The 19,381-nt window shown below is 44.1% G+C and overlaps 1 protein-coding gene and 1 long non-coding RNA gene across 4 annotated transcripts in view; one reads left to right on the top strand and one right to left on the bottom strand.

The window, feature by feature from the left end:
- FAM135B (family with sequence similarity 135 member B) overlaps positions 1–19,381 on the bottom strand; it is a 1,130,658-nt gene that overhangs the window by 874,418 nt on the left and 236,859 nt on the right. The gene's annotated exons all lie outside the window — the stretch shown is intronic.
- Positions 4,997–19,381, top strand: part of LOC138282844 (uncharacterized) — a 135,601-nt gene continuing 121,216 nt past the window's right edge. For all 3 annotated transcript variants that reach the window (XR_011201009.1, XR_011201010.1, XR_011201008.1), the window contains exon 1: positions 4,997–5,107. This is a non-coding gene — a long non-coding RNA (uncharacterized lncRNA). The remainder of the gene's footprint in view (positions 5,108–19,381) is intronic.

Here is a 19,381-nt window from a genome sequence, read left to right on the forward strand (position 1 = left end):
TGGTCTCCTATTCGGACAACAACTCACAATCAATGTGTTTGGACCACCTTTCACGCACATTAATAGCCAGCTAGCGTGCTTCGCCTTCTAGGGATCCAATAATGGATGAGTCAAAAAATTGAAAACTGAACACCAACAAAACAACTCTGCTGCTGGCTGAGAAGAAAGTGTTAGACTATTGTACGGGAGCTCCTCCCCTAAACAGTCAAGGCAAAGTCTTTAAGGGTCATCTCGCATGAAGACCTCTCTCTCTCAAGGGTAGGTCAATACAGTTAGATACTCCTGCTTCTAAGTAGTAAACCTCCTAGGAAAGACCCTTCTATTTCTGCCATGTGAGCTTCATGCTTCAACTTGTGTACTCTGCCCCAACAATTTATGTAACATTCTTTATTTGTCCCTCCCGTATACAGCTACAACAAAATTGTAAGTAATCCAAAAATGTGCGGTTGAGGGAGTTGCAAAGCTGGGAAATGTTAGTAATGTTAATCATGCCTTGCACTACCTTAGTTACCTGTAAAACTGAAAATAAACTTGAAGTTCCTCTGCTCACTGTACAGTGTGTATTTGGCTTTAAACACTCCTGCCACTAAAAGTACTTTCTAGTTCACAAACCAGTCAAACCTATGTACTCGGCTCTCTTCTGCTGCACGTGACTTTGCACATCATGGGCTCTTCACTGGAAATCAGTGCTTAATTTTTTTAATAATGTGTTGGTGACCAAACTTTTTTTCAGATGCCTGCAGCAACACTGCCTCATGTTGAAATCGCCAAATACAAAGCAGCTCTAATCTTGATTCCACCTCATGCCTTTTTCCACCCACCACCGTGCACTCCTAGAAACTTTATCTCATGCATGATTGGAGGTTTCTTTTTGCTTCCTGCTTTCTACCATTGTCACAGTTTTTTCGGTTATTCTCTTACTTTCCCACATTTCTTTCTTTCCCTCTTTTGTCCTGTGTCAAAGTCTAATGATGGAAAATTACATTACTATGCCTAAAAAGAGTGTTGCCAGTGGGCCTTACCGGCTCAGATTAAACACTGCTGGGAAGGTGCACTCTCAGATGTCATGGTACAGCATTTTGGAGTAACCTCTCATTTCAACTTACAACTCTCCACAGTCACAACTGACATTTAGTCAACCATAACATCTTTTTAGGCTACTTTGCAGATTTATATTTTCACTTAGATTCATTTTACCTGTCCTCTAGCACAAAGGTGTACTCCTGGGTTGGCACAGCATGCAATAAAAAGCAAATTAAATCAAATCACAAAGAATCTAGACCTCTCTTGAGCTAGAACAAAAACAAATCTGAATCATACTGTGCCCTTCCAAGCTGTGATGGGATTTAGCTGAAAAATACAAAATGTAGGCAATATGTACCAGCAGACAATGTATTAGGGATGTCCATCCCTAGAGCAGGTGTTGCTTCTTTATTGATGATGAATATGGCATTATGTTATACTTTCAATTCTCGAAAAAGCCTGAGTTAAAGAAGGTAAGGCTGAATTTTCTTTTTAGGGTTATTACGCTTAAAAATAAGTCAGGTACAGTATTGAATTAAGAGGTGTAGAAGTTTGTGCATCTTTCCTTTTGGATTCATTTTAGGCAGTTCAACATTACCTAAAGAGGTTTTGCATTTGGTACATCAGCAACATGCTTAATTATTTATTAGAAGGTTTTATGAAGTGCACAGCAGGCTCAGTGGGATATCAGAGCGATGAAGAAATTAGTGAGATACAATATGCAGCCTTCAAAAAGGCTTGCAAAAATAGAGACGCCATAACAATAGAAGACATGCTGACAAGGTATTCATTTTTTTAAGACCGGTAGAGAAACAGTGCCTGGATTCACTAATAAGTCCAGTTCCGTGACTCTATCAGAGTGAAAGGAGTCATCGCTAGTACTACAAGACATTTCAAAAGTGGCAACCACATTAGGTATAAATGAGTTTCAGAGGGTAACTGGTAGAAAAGGGAGGGATGCAAAAGGAAATCAGATTCAAAGCCCTTTATGAGGGTAGAAAAGCAGTACAATAGGCCAGAAACTATGGAACAAGTAGATAGAAACAAATCAGAAGATGTTTTACTTATCTTTTGAACATCTGATGAGAGACAGGTATGGAAAACTCTGGAGGAAGTGATTTGCAGAGTCTGGAAGCACAACCTAAAAAGAATCAGTCAGAGCACGTTGTTTCTTAAAACAGATTTCTAGTCTACAGTGATTGATAATATGCTAGGTGAGTAACAAGGGGATAGACAGTTTTGAAGATAGTTCTTGCTTCAACAGGGTGTCATTGTAGAGTAGTCGGGGCTGGAGAGACATGCTTAAAATGTTATGTCCAACTAACTAGGTAAGCTGTTGCCTTGAGAGAAGCTTCAATGACTATTCGCCAGATCTTAAGTAGGTCAGACAGTACAACTTTGCCATACTGAATACTGGGTAAAAGCTAGCTAAGAAAAAAAAGCTAGAAATCATGTTCAGGAAGATAGCATTGGTGCAGTTTTCTAATCTGGGCATTGCCTTAATTTCAATATTTGGAACATAGTGGTGGTAGTGACATCTACCATCTGGGCTATATATCAAAAGGATTTGACCATGGCCCTTATATAGAGTTTGGCGGTTGCGAACATCCCTCAAATTCAGTGACTGGCTGCATTGTAACGTGCTGCTGAATGGCTACATTTGCTTTCTGACCTATGGTCAGAGAGGTATATCTATTTTCAGCTAACAGGAAGTTTGCACACACACAAGTGGTAGTAAGTTGCCACTGGGTACTGCCAAAACCTTCTGTGTATTTATCTATGTGTATACAACACATCGTAGCCGCTCCTGAATATTTTTTTTATTTTGCAAGAAGTGAGGGGCAGGGAAAGGTTTCTTGTATTGCATATGCACAGTGAGTCAAACAAGGTAAGCTCTAAGGCCCAGATTTAGAAGTGGCCTGCGCCGCTCATGTGTCACTTTTTTTAATGCATTTTTTGGTGCAGGCTGCTGACCTATATCTACAAGGCCCCGCAAAGCCACTTTGCATGCCTTTACATGGCCTTGTAGATATGGAGTAAAGAAACGCAGGGGGAGGCGTTTCCATGGCTGTTGGGTGGGTGATCCCATGCAGCAGCCATGGATTTTGACACATTCCCAGATTTACAATGTTTTGAAAACCTGGGAATGCATTAAAACCCTATGCCACCCCATTGGTGGTGTAGAAGGGACACAACTGGGAGAATTATCCTTATTTCTCCCGATTTTTTCCTCTTTCGATGTGTGCTGAATTTTGCGGTACACATAGAAAGAGGAAAAGTTCTCTTGGGAATGTTTTTGTGCAGGAGGGTGCCCCTTTCTGCACAAAAACAATCATCCCTGCAACGCAGGCACTATGGTGCAAGGGTGCCTGCGTGGGCGCACAGCAGCAATTTGTGCGCCATCGCAGGAGAAAAGGAGAGGCGTGTGCTGTATCTCGTAGATACAGCACATTCCCGCCCTTTTGTTTTGACGCAGGGAGGCGCAGCAAGAAGGCTTGTGGCACTGCGCTCCCCCAAAACATTGTAAATCTGACCCTAAAAGTCTACTGGTCCTTTTTCCCACTTCGATAATTCACATAGCTAAATGTACTCATTTTGTCAACTCTTCAAGGGTGGAAGACAAGCCTGCAGTGTGCCAGGCACACGCAGATGGCAGCAGGGTACACTACCAAATTGTTTTGCTGCACGGGGCATTGTAACTGGTAGATTGCACAGAAGTCCATGCTACAGGTACCAGCCCTGCCCCCAGTGGTCCTATATGCGATTGGAACCTGCTACGTGCAGTGCAACGCTAATCTTGCACTAGAATACTAACATCCAGTGAGTATTACCGTGAATATTTGACTTGCAGATTACACTCATCAACTCTTTAAGAGGTGAACTAACCCTTCTAGCTGCCTCCCTTGTATTGGAGCATTTGGGCTTCTGGTTACAGACTCATCTCTGTAGGAGACGATCAGTCCCACAAGCTATCTTTTTGAGCTTTACCTGTAACCTAGTTCTGGAAAAATTGATTCAAAACATGTGGATCATTTTGAACATATGCGGTGGCAGTAAGCGAAAGGCTCTTTGCTGCAGGTAGGAGGCGTCAACCATGGTGGTGCTTTAAAAGTTATTTGGGCCAGTAACTGTTTATTACAAATTACTCTCCTTTAGACACACAGACCCACAGCAGACAACAATTAATATACAGTATCGTAGCCCCTATTTCATATAAACATCTCGCCAGTACCAGTGGCCTAGCAAGGGTCCCACGGGCCCCAGTGCAAGCAAAGAAAATGAGCCCCTAAGTGCTATATACGTAGTAAACTACAGCAATAATAAGGATTCATGGGGCCGTCTCAAACTTCTGCTGCACCAGGTCAGTACTTTTAACACTGTTAGCTTGCATGGATTCTATCGTGCACTTGCGCCGACAGGGCTGTTGTGCGCCGTCCACTGGCCTGAATGAGTCACAGTATAAATAGTTGTTTCTATTCTCGGCGCCAGTAAACAAACAAGATTGTCAAGTCCTGCCTGCCTGTTACTGCGAAATCTGTTCTACATTCTCTCCTGTGAGCTTCTGAAGTGTGCAGCTCATAAATCACAAGGAAGGGAACAAACGGTGCCCATGACAGGTAAACACCTCTCAAACGCACCCCATTTCCATGGCTACGCCACTGAGCTAACGATTAACAATCGACTGCATAGACACATTTGCTTGTTGAAATCAATGGCGAATCATGGTTAGAACACGAGCTCCCGAATGTAATGCAAAGCTTGCATTTTGTTTTTTTTAATCCTAATAATTTTTTAAGGAAGTGATTTTCAATTTTCCACACTGCAATTCGAAGTCGAGATTTCTCTCTATAATCACGCACGTGATAAAAAGAATCCATTAAACCTTGGGCAGTGGGAAAGTTTCCTTCGTTGCTTGCTTCGATAAGCAGGCTTCTGCAGCAGTGAGTCACTCCTTTCAGTCTTGCAGTCACTGTGGTGATTATATGCGGGAACCTCGAGGCGCGCTCTTTAGCAGGCCGCGCGCATCAGGGATGCGGGCATCGCGAGGGCCGTTCTCTGCGACGGGTCAGCCGCGCTCTCACGGGTACGTGACACGTGTTTAATTCAATCTACCGACGAGTCGAGAAGAATATGGGATTTTCTGTTAAGCAGACTTTCCAACAAGGAATGCACATTGGCATGCAACACACTTTTCGATAACGTGGGGAAGAGACGCAACTGGTAGAAAGAAAACACAAACAGACCACTTTTGCAAATACATTATTTAATTTTTGGGACCAAATACAGACATCCATAGTCTTCAACTTGTCACCTATTGGCAAACTAACTATTAATACTATTTAATTTGTTGATAATATCACCTGTGGCTCTATTCCAGATGTGCCACAGGGAAGTCGGCTGTCATTTGGTTCCGCTTTTAATGCGTCCGGGGCAATGGCATGTTAACAGCAGAGGCATTGATTCACATCTTGTGCACAGCAAAGGGAGTTCTCTCATACAAATGAAGGAAAGTCTTTGTTGATGCACCTGCATTATTTTTCAGATGCTGAGGTATTGTATTGTGATGGAATTTATATAGCACTTACTGCCCGTGACAAGGCTTTGGAACATTTAATGTCGGACAGCACCCTGCTCTGGAAGCCAATGTTAGTGGTTAATGCAGTGGGTATTGGGATTAGTCATGTGCTTTCAAGAAAAATATTGCATCCATTTATTCTAATTTATTTTCGTTGGTTTAAGTTAAAAGGCCTTAGATGTGATCTTTCTTGTGGGGAGTGTATGTGACTTCTTACAAATGGATGCTGGATTAATGGATTTCATATTGTTAGTATTAGAAATGGGGTCTCTGGTTGACAGTCAGTTTGCACTCTGTCCAAGCAGGGACCCTTACTTTAGTCAGGACAAATGAGATACACACTTAAGATAACCTCTGCTCACCCCCCTTGGTAGCTTGGCACAAGCAGTCATGCTTATCTCAAAGGCAATGTGTAAAGTATTTGTACCAACACACACAGTAATACACTGAAAACATCACAAAATGGACACCACGTCGGTTTAAAAAAATAGTCAATATTTATCTAAATCAAACAAGACCAAAACAACAAAAATCCAACATACACAAGTAAAGTTATGAATTTTTAAAATAATAGAACCTTACTCCATAGAAAACAATGGAAATGTTGTTGTTACACAACGTAACTGGTTTGCGTTAAAATTAAAGCAGCACAGGTGAGCGTGTGTCAGAATAGTCAGCAATGTGTCAATTCCTTAATCACAAGTGAGGCCCTGCTTTGGTTTTTCTGTGGTCGGGTAGACGATGCATAGTTTTTTTCTCCCGCAAGAGAGCGATGCGTCGATTTCCAGATGGGGCACCTCGGTTCTGCGCAGGTTCACCTTGATTTTTATGCCCAATGATGAAGCGTGTGAAATACAGCCACATGGTGAGCGAAAACCACGCTGCACGGGGTTTGCGTCGTTTTCAGCAGCCGCAAGTGAGTGTTGCGTCATTACTTCAGCTGTGATACAGGTAATGTGTCGATTTCCCAGTCGTTATGCAGGTGGTGCATCGATTTCACCCGTGAGGGGGGTGGCAGATCGTTTTTACAGCTGCGTTGCAGGTGGTGTATCAAAATTTTCCTTGCACAGCTTCCTGTGCGTGGGTCTCAGTCCTTGTTCTATCAGCTTTACCTTTCAAGGGCCCAGGGACTGGATAGGGCACCACTTGGCAGGGCAGGAGTCTCAGCAGAGAGTACAAGATGCTGGCAGAGGAAGCCTTTGATGGCCCTGAGTCTTCAAAACAGGAGGCAAGCTCAGTCCAAGCCCTTTGAGACACTTCACAAGCAGGAATATACCACAAAGTTCAGTCTTTGTCCTTTTCAGGCAAAAGCAGCAACTGCAGGCTAACCCAGCAAAGCACAGGCTCAGGCAAAGGGGCAGTACTCCTCCTCTTCTCCTTGGCAGAGGGTCCTCTTGGTTCTAGAAGTAACCTAAAAATCTGGGGTTTTGGGTCCACTACATATACCCCTTTCTACCTTTGAAGTTGTCAAACTTCAAAGGAAAGTCTCTGCTGTTCACAAGATCCTGCCTTGCCCAGGCTTGACTTCAGACACACACCAGGGGGTTGGAGACTGCACTGTATGAGGGCAGGCACAGCCCATTCCGGTGTAAGAGATCATTCCTCCCTCCATTCTAGCCCACATGGCCAATCAGGATATGCAGGCTACAACCCAGCTACCGCTGTGTCACTGTATAGTGGAGATTCACAAACAGCCCAACTGTCAGTCTGACCCAGACAGGGAATACACAAGCAGGCAGAGTCAAAGAATGGTTTAAGCAAGAAAATGCCCACTTTCTAAAAGTGCCATTTTCAAACTGATAATCTAAAATCAAACTTTACAAAAAGATGTATTTTTAAATTGTGAGTTCAGAGACCCCAAACTCCAGATCTCCTTCTGCTCTGAAAGGGAAGCTGCACTTAAAAGATATTTAAAGGCAGATCCCATGGTAACCTTTGAGAGAGATAGGCCTTGAAACAGTGAAAACCGAAGTTGGCAGTATTTCACTGTTAGGACATGCAAATCACATCAGGACATGTTCCACCTTTAACATACACTATACCCTTCCCATGGGGCTGCCTAGGGCCTACCGTAGGGGTGCCTTACATGTATAAAAAGAAATGGTTTGGGCCTGGCAAGTGGGTACACTTGCCAGGTCGAATTGGCAGTAGAAAACTGCACACACAGACACTGCAGTGGCAGGTTACAGCCATGTTTACAGGGATACTCATGTGAATGGTGCAATCAATGCTACAGGCCCTCTAGTAGCATTTGATTTACAGGCCCTGGGCACCTCTAGTGCACTTTACATGGGACTTACTAGTAAATCAATATGCCAATCATGGAAAAGCCAACTACACATGCAATTTACACAGGAAGCACTTGCACTTTAGCACTGGTCAGCAGTGGTAAAGTGCCCAGAGTACCAAAAACCAGCAAAAACAAAGTCCAGCACACAGTCAAAACATAGGAAGCAGAGGCAAAAAAGACAGGGGAGACTACGCCAAGGGTGTCAGGTCTAACAATTAGGTTGCACTTATGACTTTCAAACAATGAGAGGTTGTGATTTTTTTAAATGAAATGTAATCTGCAAAAATGCAATAATAAAGATTAAGGCAACAATGCATGTGACTTGGCAACCATGTGTGTTACTTAAAGTAGGCTGCTATCAGAAAAAGGAGGCATGCTGAGGATGGAGGTGAATGAGAGGGTCACTCAAAAGAAAAGGAGGGGGAATTTTTTTATGCATGGTTTTAGGAATACAGAGGAGGCTTTCTGAGATGGTATGGAATGAGAAGAAGAAGAAGGGTAGAAAAAAGCAATATTTGTATGCAAGAGTTTTGTATAAAATACCTTTAATAGGCCATAGACTAGTTGAACAGTCTACCTGCTCCTAGGCTACCAGTAGACGACTCTTTTAGCAATGACAACTAATCAGCTCAGAGATTGGAAGATTAAAATAACACATATTCAGCAAATATCAAGAGCTTTAGGCTGCACTCTAAGATAGCAGTAGCCCCATGAGCAACATAACAATATATTCAGGCGGAACATTGCAAACATCAAAAAGGAAATTCTTTAAATGTTAGACAGAATGTCTTCTGATGCTCACCCTTAAAGACTTACTCAAAGTATTATTTAGGGGAGCAAATGGGATCCCTTTGTATATCCCTGGTTTAGCATGCCAAAAAACAGAAAGTGAGGGCAGCTTTCCCAGACAACGCAACTGTATTACATGCATTTCTGTGGCTGGAGGATTGGGACCCATATACTGAAGTGAGGAGCTTAGTGGAAGAGACCCCTTTAAAGATTTCTTAAGTATCATATAACTTAGTTATGTAAGGGTTGCTGAATACGTATTCCTGAAGCACTACTATTTGGTGGATGTCAAAGGTGAGGGCAGGACTGTAGTTTTTGTTGTTGAAAATGAGGAGGATGTTCCTCGTCCAGGCCAATACAATATCTGTCCCTAAGTATGAACAAAGAGCCCTTGTGGAGATGCACTAACAGTGCTGGGTAGGTGGTGGCATGCAAATAGTGCACATGCCAAAGTTGTGTTCTGGGTGGGCACATGGAGAGTTCAAGTCCACCCCACCCTGACTGCAGGAGAAGGGGCTAGCTACCCTCTTCCAAACCAGTTACTTCTCACTGAGAAAGATGGAGTTGTGGTTTGAACTGCCTCTCCATCTTTCACTGCTGCACTCTCTGAGTATACACAGTACTTCAGTGCCTCCCACAGCATACTTACGGCATAAAAAAACAAGGTGATGGGTGGAATGCTTGAATTAATCTCAGCACTTTGCAATCACTTGGGGCTGCATCCCAATCCATCCTACTACGAGTGATTGAGATTATTTCAAGCATTCCATCCATCACTTTTTATATACGTCAGTGTCCCAGAGTATGCTGGCAAAGAAAAGGATAAAATGATTTCTATAAAAGGCCATCTATTGTCTTCCTCTTGCTTATTTACTATTGCCTTGGTGTGTTATTTCAAAGCAGCATGGGGTAGGCTCACAGACTCACAATGATTTCCATATTCCTAGTCTGATCAGTCTATGTCTTTCTCTTTCCTTGAATATGTGTTGCAGGTATAATAAGACACATACAAGAATTCTATCAATAACATACTTAAAGCAGGGATCACTGCTCCTCTACAGTGTTCAAGCGTACTTGTACACAGGATTCAAGTCCATTATGTACTTGCTAGGTTACTTACTTACTCTTAATTGTTCACTGTATCATTCGCTCACTCGCACATTCACACGCATGGGCGACAATACACAAAAGTCCCGAGGGTAGCATCCTTTGACTACCTAGTGACATGGCAGAGTTCACCACTTGTCTCCCCATTCTGTCTACAGTCTTTGATTTCATGCAGAAGGACTGAAGGAAAAGGAAGCAGCAGAAACTACGTTTTGCTCCCGTCCAAGGTGGAATGATGCCTTGGCCGAACGTAGAGTTGAACAGTTGTTACTGACTCATGAGCGGGTCTGAGCAGCACAGGTTCAAATCCCAACAAAGACAACTCAGCTATTCATCATTCAAAGGTGTGTAAACAAATACAAGCACATCGGGTAACAGTAACACCTATCATTTCACAGCCTTAGAAAGTGATGTGAAAAACTCTACAAATACATTTACTACTATTATTATTGTTATTGATTTGTTGACAGTGTTCTTCTATTAATAACAGCACTTTTATTATTCTTGTTACTGTTGTCCAGGATCCTAGGTGAAGTTTAGCAGGGACAGCGCTGAAGATACTAAGTTAGGTGAGAATAGCAGCTGATACCCACAGCTACCCCCAAATGATGATACATCGTAGTGAAAATGGTCAGGCAATATGACTGGACTACTACGGTATAAAAGAGTCTTTTGCTTGAATAAAATATTCTCGAGCCTGGAATAATGGTCTGAGGATATCATCTGACAGTTAAAAAAGCCTTCCACTACTGAAATGTTTTATTTTCGCCAGAGGGCCTTCTTCCTGTGAGATTTTCTCATTCATTTATTGCCAAACAGATGGCCTAATTTTGCTGAGGCTCTGCCATGTATCAACACTTTTTAATTCATACTACAGACTTCTTTGCATTTCTGTGCATGATTAATGTTTTGCACCAGTATACTTGATAGCTGACAGCTATCTGCTCTGCAAAGATGTTACCTCACTTGTTTTAGTAAATTAGCCGTTTCATTAAAAACGTCTGATTGGAAATGCTGTCATGTCTCAAAGAATGTCTCAACCAGGGATAGTTTTAAACCGTTTTCCGTTTTGTAACGGTACCATATACATTAGGATCAGAAAAGGAGTTGATGAGAGGCACCTAAAAGTGACTTGGTACACCAACTACTACTTTTGTGGCAACTGACCAGTCATTTTCTTAATCTTAATACAATTCCAGGCATTACATTTTGAGAATCTCGTAATCGTGTTGATACTAGGTATGCATGAGATTCCTTGCTGGTGTCCGAGACAGACTTTAGTTGTCTGTGTCAGACAGCATTGAACAAGTACTTCAACATACACTGAGTTGGAGTAGGGCTGTGCCTTGTACATGACTGAATGCCTTTTTAGGTTGAGTGCACAAGCGCTTTGACCTGTAGTAAGCATTGTGGGCTTTTAACCACGCCCACCGCACATCCATCACTTTCACTCGTTCGTGGAATTGCCTTTCAAAAATCCTTTGTTATCATTGGTATATGCTTTACATTTGTCCCTCCTTGTGGTGGCTTTGTTACCACCTTGCAGACTGCCCCTGTTACATGGATAACTGCACAATCCACGATACGTTTGACTGCGAGCAAACTTCTTTTTCTTTTTGTTTCTCTCCTTTGCGCTCATACTCATGGTGGCCATTGTGCTTTGAATCGGCACGCTTATGTCAACTGTTTTACTTTTCATTTTCAATTTAAGTGGCAAGAAAAGTCCAGTTAGGAATTTAAAACACTAATAGCTGTAACTCGAACCATTGCATTGCAAATGCTTGTTTTTATCTATCGTAGTACTTTGCTTGTGATTGAATGGCTTGCCTCCTTATTGTCTTGTTTATCCTTCCAACAGTAGTAGTTCTCTAACACTATATTTAATTTGGTGATTGGCAGTATTATTTCATTACCGACTTTAGAGAACTCTTTTTTTATTCCCTGTCCAATCTACTTATGGGAGTAAAGAGAGGCTATTGCCAGCCATTGTTGCCGCAGCCCACTGTTCACTGCTGCCAATATTGGCTTTATAAAGACAGCTGTCTGTTATACAACCAATTTCAGCAGTATGGCTAAAATAGATTCCTATTTTTCTTTATTCTTTAATATTGTTAATTGTTTTCAAGATAGCTGCCACAGATTGTGTTCAATGTAACGTGGTGGCCACTTTTGAACTAGAAATACAGAACACACAAAAAGTAGCATTCCAAGATGGCCACAACTGTGTATCATGTCGTATATAGCTGGAACATGATGAAAAATGATCAACAGCTTTAAATTAAATAATAAACAGAGGGAAAGAGAATTCTAAGATGGCCACCACATTGTGCCCAATTGCGTTTATATGCAACAGGATACAATATGGTGGCCATTTTGGAATTCTGCTGTTTTTTTATTCTTTAATATGTGTATACTGTGTCAAGATGACCCCCATATTAAATTCTACTCACAGCCTGATGCAATGTATTGGCAGTTTTGGAACAGTATTATATTAAACACTGCAATACAAAATGGCTGCCTGATAGATTTAGTTTTTGTCAATGTTTGTGCCACGCAAGCACCAAAAAAGCTAGTGCATGCATTGGCAACTCAAAACCAATTGACTTTGCCAGTGCTTTTGGTTTAGAGGTGTGGCATGCAAGCAGCTGAAATAGCTAAAATGCATGTTCCACCTTGCACTGCAGAATCAAATTGGAGCATGTCCAAGGCTTGGTTTTGGGTTTCTAACTAGCAAAATGTGGAAATATCAGAGTCTGAATTACTTGGATACGTCTGCTTCTATGTATGCTGTTTTTCTGGTTTAATTCTAGAAAAAACTGTTTGGTAACAAATTTGAAATCAATCTTCGACTCATATGAATAGTGAAATCTGAACATAAAAAAAAAAATTACTTTTGAATGATATAACCTGCTAGTTACCAAGTCTATATCATAACAAAGAATGTAATACCAACACTTTACCAAGATAGAGAATCCTTTCCATCAAATATAACAAACCATAATATTTCTAATGAACCTTGCAATAAACACCAAAGTGATACCGTAACAATGGCATCCTCAACAACAAAAAATGGTACTCGATTCATCTTACTTAGTAGATCTATAACATTATCCTAACCATGTCCCTTACACTAAGCCCACTGTAACATTTTTCTTGACTCTATCATTGTAACTTACACTTTACCTAACTAAAACCAAAACCCTGTGACGTTAACTCACACTATCAATAACATTAACCACTCCCTAACACTTGTCCCACTTTATACTATTTTTCTCACCTTTTACCCTTACCTTAAAAACACCCCACTCCTTTAAAATTCCAGTAGCAAACAGCCAATTACCACTGGCTAAGATGATAACTTTAGACCAGTCATCTCAAAACTGTGGCCAAGTGCAAAAACATTTTTGCTGGCGCTATTACAAGACCTTGTTGGTAAACACTCTTACCACCTCAAAAGCAGATTTATAATCTGGCTCCCACTCTTGACTTCACGTGATTCAACCCAAAGTATTTTCTGTTTGCCCACCACAAAAGTGGATCTACAAAGCAAGATTGACTGGAGAGAAATAATTTTGGGTAAGCACAACAGGGCTCGGTATTTTGGGAATGCAGTTCTGTGCAATTATAAAAAATTGATTGCGTTTTTCAAACACTTTGGGGTCTTTTTGAGTTTGGCGGGTGGAAAAGCCCACCCCCAGACTCCAGCGGTCAGGTTCCCGCCAATGCGTCTGCCTTCCTGCGGGCCCCATTACATGTTCCCTGCTGGATCGGCAGGCAGAAACAATGCTTCCACTCGCTGGCTGAGTGGGGAACAGCCCACAACATCGATGCTGGCTCATAATGGAGCCAGCGGCAAGGCTGCGGTGCGTGGGTGCAACAGCACTCATCGCGCCTTTCACTGTCTGCTTAGCAGAAATGAAAAGCATGGCGGGGCTGTCCATGGGGGGCCCCTGCACTGCCCATGCCAAGTGCATGGTCAGTGCAGGGGCCCTTATGGGGCCCCCATCTCTGCCGGCTTTTACATTGCAGTGCAGCCGCCATGTACAAGCTGGCGGAGAGGGGATCGTAAACTCCAGGGCGGCACTGCATGTAGCGCTGCCCGGGCGGATTAGGACCTCTAGCACCGCCAGTCCCTCCAGTTGAGGGAAACTGACAGTGCTGGTGGTCTGACCGTGGATGAACCGCCACATTCATAATGTGGTGGTCCTAACACTGCCAAAGCGGTAGGACCACTGCTTTGGCGGCAGTCAGACCGCCACTGTGGCCCTGCCGGTCTGTAGACTGCCAGAGTCATAATGACAGCCTTTGTGTGTAGGCACAATCACTTACCCATGCTATGCTTGCATCATTTCCACCAACCACAAATCACACCAGACCTAGCATCAACAAAAGTGAACACACATTAGTTACTGAACAGCATGTCAAGACAAAGTGCTTGCTACCCATCCAAAATAAAATATGTCTATCTCAAATGTGTACGCATTTTACATCTTTGGACATATAAACAACAACGATAATTGTGGTAAGACTATATTTATTTTTCCACACATTGATTGACGTTATTAACATTACACCCCAAAAAAATGAATAATTAGGACATGAGAAATACAAAGTCAAGAACGACTCAAATAGCAACAGTATATACAATTGATTTCTAGATATAGACTGTAGGGGATCTTTTATGACAAGGAGAAACAGGTGCTGCTGCACGTAGCAATATTGTAGTCTTAATTTTGAAACCACAGGCACAGTACCACTGCCATATCCTCTGGGGTACTGGAATACCACTGTGCAATGACCTTGACAACATACAAATCTGTAGCAAAGGCATTGATGTTCAATATTTCAAGATTCACTGATAAATACTGAGGCATCATCATGGCTTCCTGTAGCAGCTGGAAAACAAACAATGGTCTTCAATTGCGCCAAAAAGAAGGTATACCTTTTTAGCTTTTGCACCTGGTTCGATTCGTCCTATGATACTGTGAGAATTATGCCTGGAGATGTGCAATAGCTTGTTTTCTGAGACAACCTTTTTCCTATCTTCCATACCATTTGTCTTCAAGGTATTGGCTTATGAATGTTAAACTGACATGCTAATGAGGATGTGCACCCAGGGCCAGGTCCTGCATGAGGGCGGAGGAGCGTCACCCCCACCAGCAGCTGCAAAACCTTTACAAGAAAACAATAATAAACTGAGTTTATTATCATTTTCTTGTAAATGGGCGGGGCATTGGGGGTGACAAGCACTGAGGGGAGTGGACAGAGCACTCCTCTCAGTGCGCATGTATGTTTGGCCAGCTGTCTCGGGCTGGCCAAACACACATGCACAGTAGGCTCTCTCCAGCCCGGCACTGGGTTGCCGTGCTGGAGACAGCCTGCACAGGCTAACTGTCTGCCTGGGAGCACCCTAACTATGCGCTCCCAGCCAATCCTAATGCTGTTTTGAGCAGCGTCAGGATTGGCCACGGGGCAGGCTGGGAGCCTGTGCCTGCAGCCTGGAGAAACAGCCAGGGAAAGAGGAGCAGCGCGGCAGCAACGAAGTAGGTAAGTTTTTCTTTTTTTTTATTATATGTCCACCCCGCGCATCACAGCCAACCCTCCCCTTTAGAGGTCAGCGAGCAGTGACTGCGTGCACCAGAATATCGTAGTCAGAATATTGTTAAAATATTGCATTCTAAATATCATTTTGAAAAACATATTGTTCCATTGGAAATAATATAAATCTTAACTCCTGGGACAGTATTATGGTAAACAATAATAATATTGGCTACTTTCTCACAAATACATCACCTCCTTTTTCAGTACGTCCTCTTTGGTTTATTGCAAATATTCCTAGACATGCTAAATACAAGATGTCTGAACCCTTCTTCTATTGGAAGCGTACTGCCCCCTAACCACTCCTGTGTTTATATGAGGAACCCACCCCTCTGGCAGGGTCAAAAACTAGTTTTCCCCTCCTACTGGTAATGGAACTAGGAAGTGTAGGATGGCCCAGTTAATCAGTGGGAGCAGACCCTGCAAGCCTCATTTGCCATCACCAAGTCAAAGGAGGAATTACCAAGGCTATCTTTTCTTGACCCAATAGTTTCTGTCCCCTCCCAGGTGGCTAGTCCCTGTTAAGGGGCCAGTTACTGACAGCAACCTTCCTTTCATGAACCTGAGAGCCAATCCATTGTCCTCTGGAAGCATGGTTGTTATCTCACTGACCTGAAGGGGCATTGAGCCTCTGGAGAGAAGCTGAGTGATAGTCTGGTTCTAAAGCAGTTCAGTTCTCCGGCGGCAGGAATTACACTTTTTGAATGTTACTTTTACACTGAAGTTCTCAAAAATCTACTTTCATCATTGAATTCGATTTTTTAAACTAGGCAGCTAATAACTTTGAATCATTTGCTATAACATTATCAGAAAGAGATATAAAATAAAGATTTTATTTACACTTACATTTTTCATGGATAATCTAGCCATACCTACACAGTGAAACCAGCTTTTGGGTAATTTCACTACGAGGGCTCATTAGTCTTCTTATGTACCGTAACAAAGCTACATTTTTATGTATATTAAACATCAAGGCGGTCATTACAACATTGGTGGTAAAAGTCGCTTACAGCCGTGCAGAAGACCACCAACACACCGCCGCGGAATTCCGCCACAGCTATTATGACCCACATTTCGGAATCCGCCAAAATTCAGACACCCACACAAGTCCGCCACACCAAAGGTCAGTGATAAACTGGCGAAAACAAAACCTCCACCGTCACGCCAACAGAAATATGCCCACACTATCACGACACACGAATCCACGCGGCGGTCTTTCAACCGCGGTATTCCATTGGCGGTACACACCGCCGCACTCAAAATACACACACATATACAAGACACAGCCACATTGGACAATTCAAAATACACACACCTGATAAACATACACACACCACTCCCACATACCCATTACAATATAAAACACGCACCCACATCACCCACAAACCCCTACGACCACAATTACGGAGAGAAGGCCAGAGAGAGAGCACCAGCAAGAACAACAGCATCCACAGGCACACAACACCATCACCCACAGAACTTCCACGCACCTCACACAACACACCACTACATATCAGCACACATATCACCACACACTCCACCCCACACATCACCTACACCACCCCATGGCACGGCAAAGACACCCCAGGTTCTCAGAGGAGGAGCTTAGGGTCATGGTGGAGGAAATCATCCAGGTAGAGCCACAGCTATTCAGATCACAGGTGCAGCACACCTCCATTGCAAGGAAGATGGAGCTATGGCGTAGAATAGTGGACAGGGTCAACGCAGTGGGACAGCACCCAAGAAATCGGGAGGACATCAGGAAGAGGTGGAACGACCTACGGGGGAAGGTGCGTTCCGCAGTCTGAAGACACCACCTGGCGGTTCAGCGGACTGGCGGCAGACCCCCATCTCGTCCCCCACAACTAACAACATGGGAGGAGCAGGTCTTGGAGATTCTGCATCCTGAGGGCCTCGCAGGAGTAGGTGGAGGAATGGACTCCGGTAAGTCAAATCTTAACTATTACAACCCCCACCCTACCTGCATGATATCACATACCCCCGCCCTTACCCTCACCCCAGCACCCCAACTCCTCACATATGTCCCAATATCACAAACCACCCATCCCAACACCAAGCCCTGCATGCAACAACAAAGCATGAACAACCATCACTAAAGCATGCCCACTGCACATACCCATACAACCCCCTAAACCATCCTCACACAAGGTCTCACACAGGAATGCAAGCACTGGGGTACACAGTCACCCACCCATTGCACACCATGACACACACAGATGTAATAAACATCCTTTTATACCCCTGCAGGACCCCTACCCAACCTCACCGGACAGGAGGGTCCACACATGTCCACACCACCAACAGAAGAGGCCCACAGTGATGACAGCACCACTGTCCAACTGGATCTAGATGACCAGCCCAGACCATCGGGGACCTCGGGACAGTCGGTTCCCATCACACAGTCACAGGCCACTGCAGACCTTCCACCCTCTGGAAACACCAGCACAGCACCCACCCAGCGGGCCCATACCTCCGTCCCCAGGACACGTCAATCAGCTGTGTGTCCACCACTACAGGGAACCCAGGATAACCCACCACCCCAACAACAACAGGGACCTGGGGGCAGTGGCAGTGGGCACACGGTCCAGGGGAAGGAGGCCCAGGAACACAGGGGAACTGGGAGGGCTGCTGTGCGACAGGGGGCGGACAGGCCAAGGGAACCCACTCTCCACGAGGCCCTCTCCTCCATCATGGGAGCTTACCACCACTCCCAGGAGACGGTGGCAACGGAACTGGCCAAGTTTCAGGAGACCCAGCGCCTGCAGGAGGAACAGTATATGGGCTTCAGGGAGTAACTCAGAACCATCAGTTCCACCCTGGGCACCATCGTAGGGGTGCTGAAAGAACTTGTGAACACCAGGAGGGACACTGTGGCACTACAAGGGGCCCCTGACACTAGCATGGACGATGAACTGCCCACTACCTCTGCCGGTGCTAGTGGACAGGAGGCACCGCCACAGGACCACCACACCAGCACCCCACCCCCTGCAGAGGGAGAACCACCCCGCAAACAGTCTCCGTGATCCAGGACAAAGACAGAGCACGATGCCAAGACCCCCGCCAAGAAATGAGACCACCCTGATTGTCATCCTACTGTCCCACTTTGTCACCCTGTCCATAGTGAAACTACCCCAGCTCCACTTCCTATGCCCATATGGGCAATGCACCTGTGAGATTAATAGACTGGACTCTGCCATTGACATTCATCCGCCATCACCCCTCACCATTTCACTACCCCCTCCAATATTGAGCACTTAAATAAACACACTTAAAGCACTAAACAATCTGGAGTCTGTCTGTGATTTTGTGTATTAGCAATTACAGTGACAAAATGCTCTTTCAATTGTAATGTCAACATACCTATGTCACACAGCTCTAGTCCATGAGGAATCTAAGCAGATCGCACACAGTGGGACCCACATCTGTGAAATCGTAAGGGAAAGTGACAACTCAGTGACCATACACTGGGTGAAAACGACAGACAGTAGAGAGGTAGTAATGTCAAAGTACATGTAGTAGGCAGCTCTGTATTCTTACCTGTGTCTCACTGGAAATATTGCTGGATCACTGAGTCCCTGTTGTGCATGTCTTCTTCCCCTGCTTCCTTGTCTTCACTGTCCACAGGCTCCACAGCTGCAACAACACCGCCATTTGGACCATCTTCCTGCAGAAAAGGCACCTGTCCGCGCAAAGCTAAGTTATGAAGCATACAGCAGGCCAAAATGATCTGGCACACCTTCTTTGGTGAGTAGAATAGGGATCCACCTGTCATATGGAGGCACCTGAACCTGGCCTTCAGGAGGCCGAAGGTCCGCTCGATCACCCTCCTAGTTTGCCCATGGGCCTCATTGTAGCGTTCCTCTGCCCTTGTCCTGGGATTCCTCACTGGGGTCAGTAGCCATGACAGGTTGGGGTAACCAGAGTAACTTGCAAATGGTGAGGGACAACTGTTAGACACGCACCAACCTGGAGGGATA

Source organism: Pleurodeles waltl, chromosome 2_2 (assembly GCF_031143425.1).
Source record: "Pleurodeles waltl isolate 20211129_DDA chromosome 2_2, aPleWal1.hap1.20221129, whole genome shotgun sequence".
Taxonomy (NCBI): Eukaryota; Metazoa; Chordata; class Amphibia; order Caudata; family Salamandridae; genus Pleurodeles; species Pleurodeles waltl.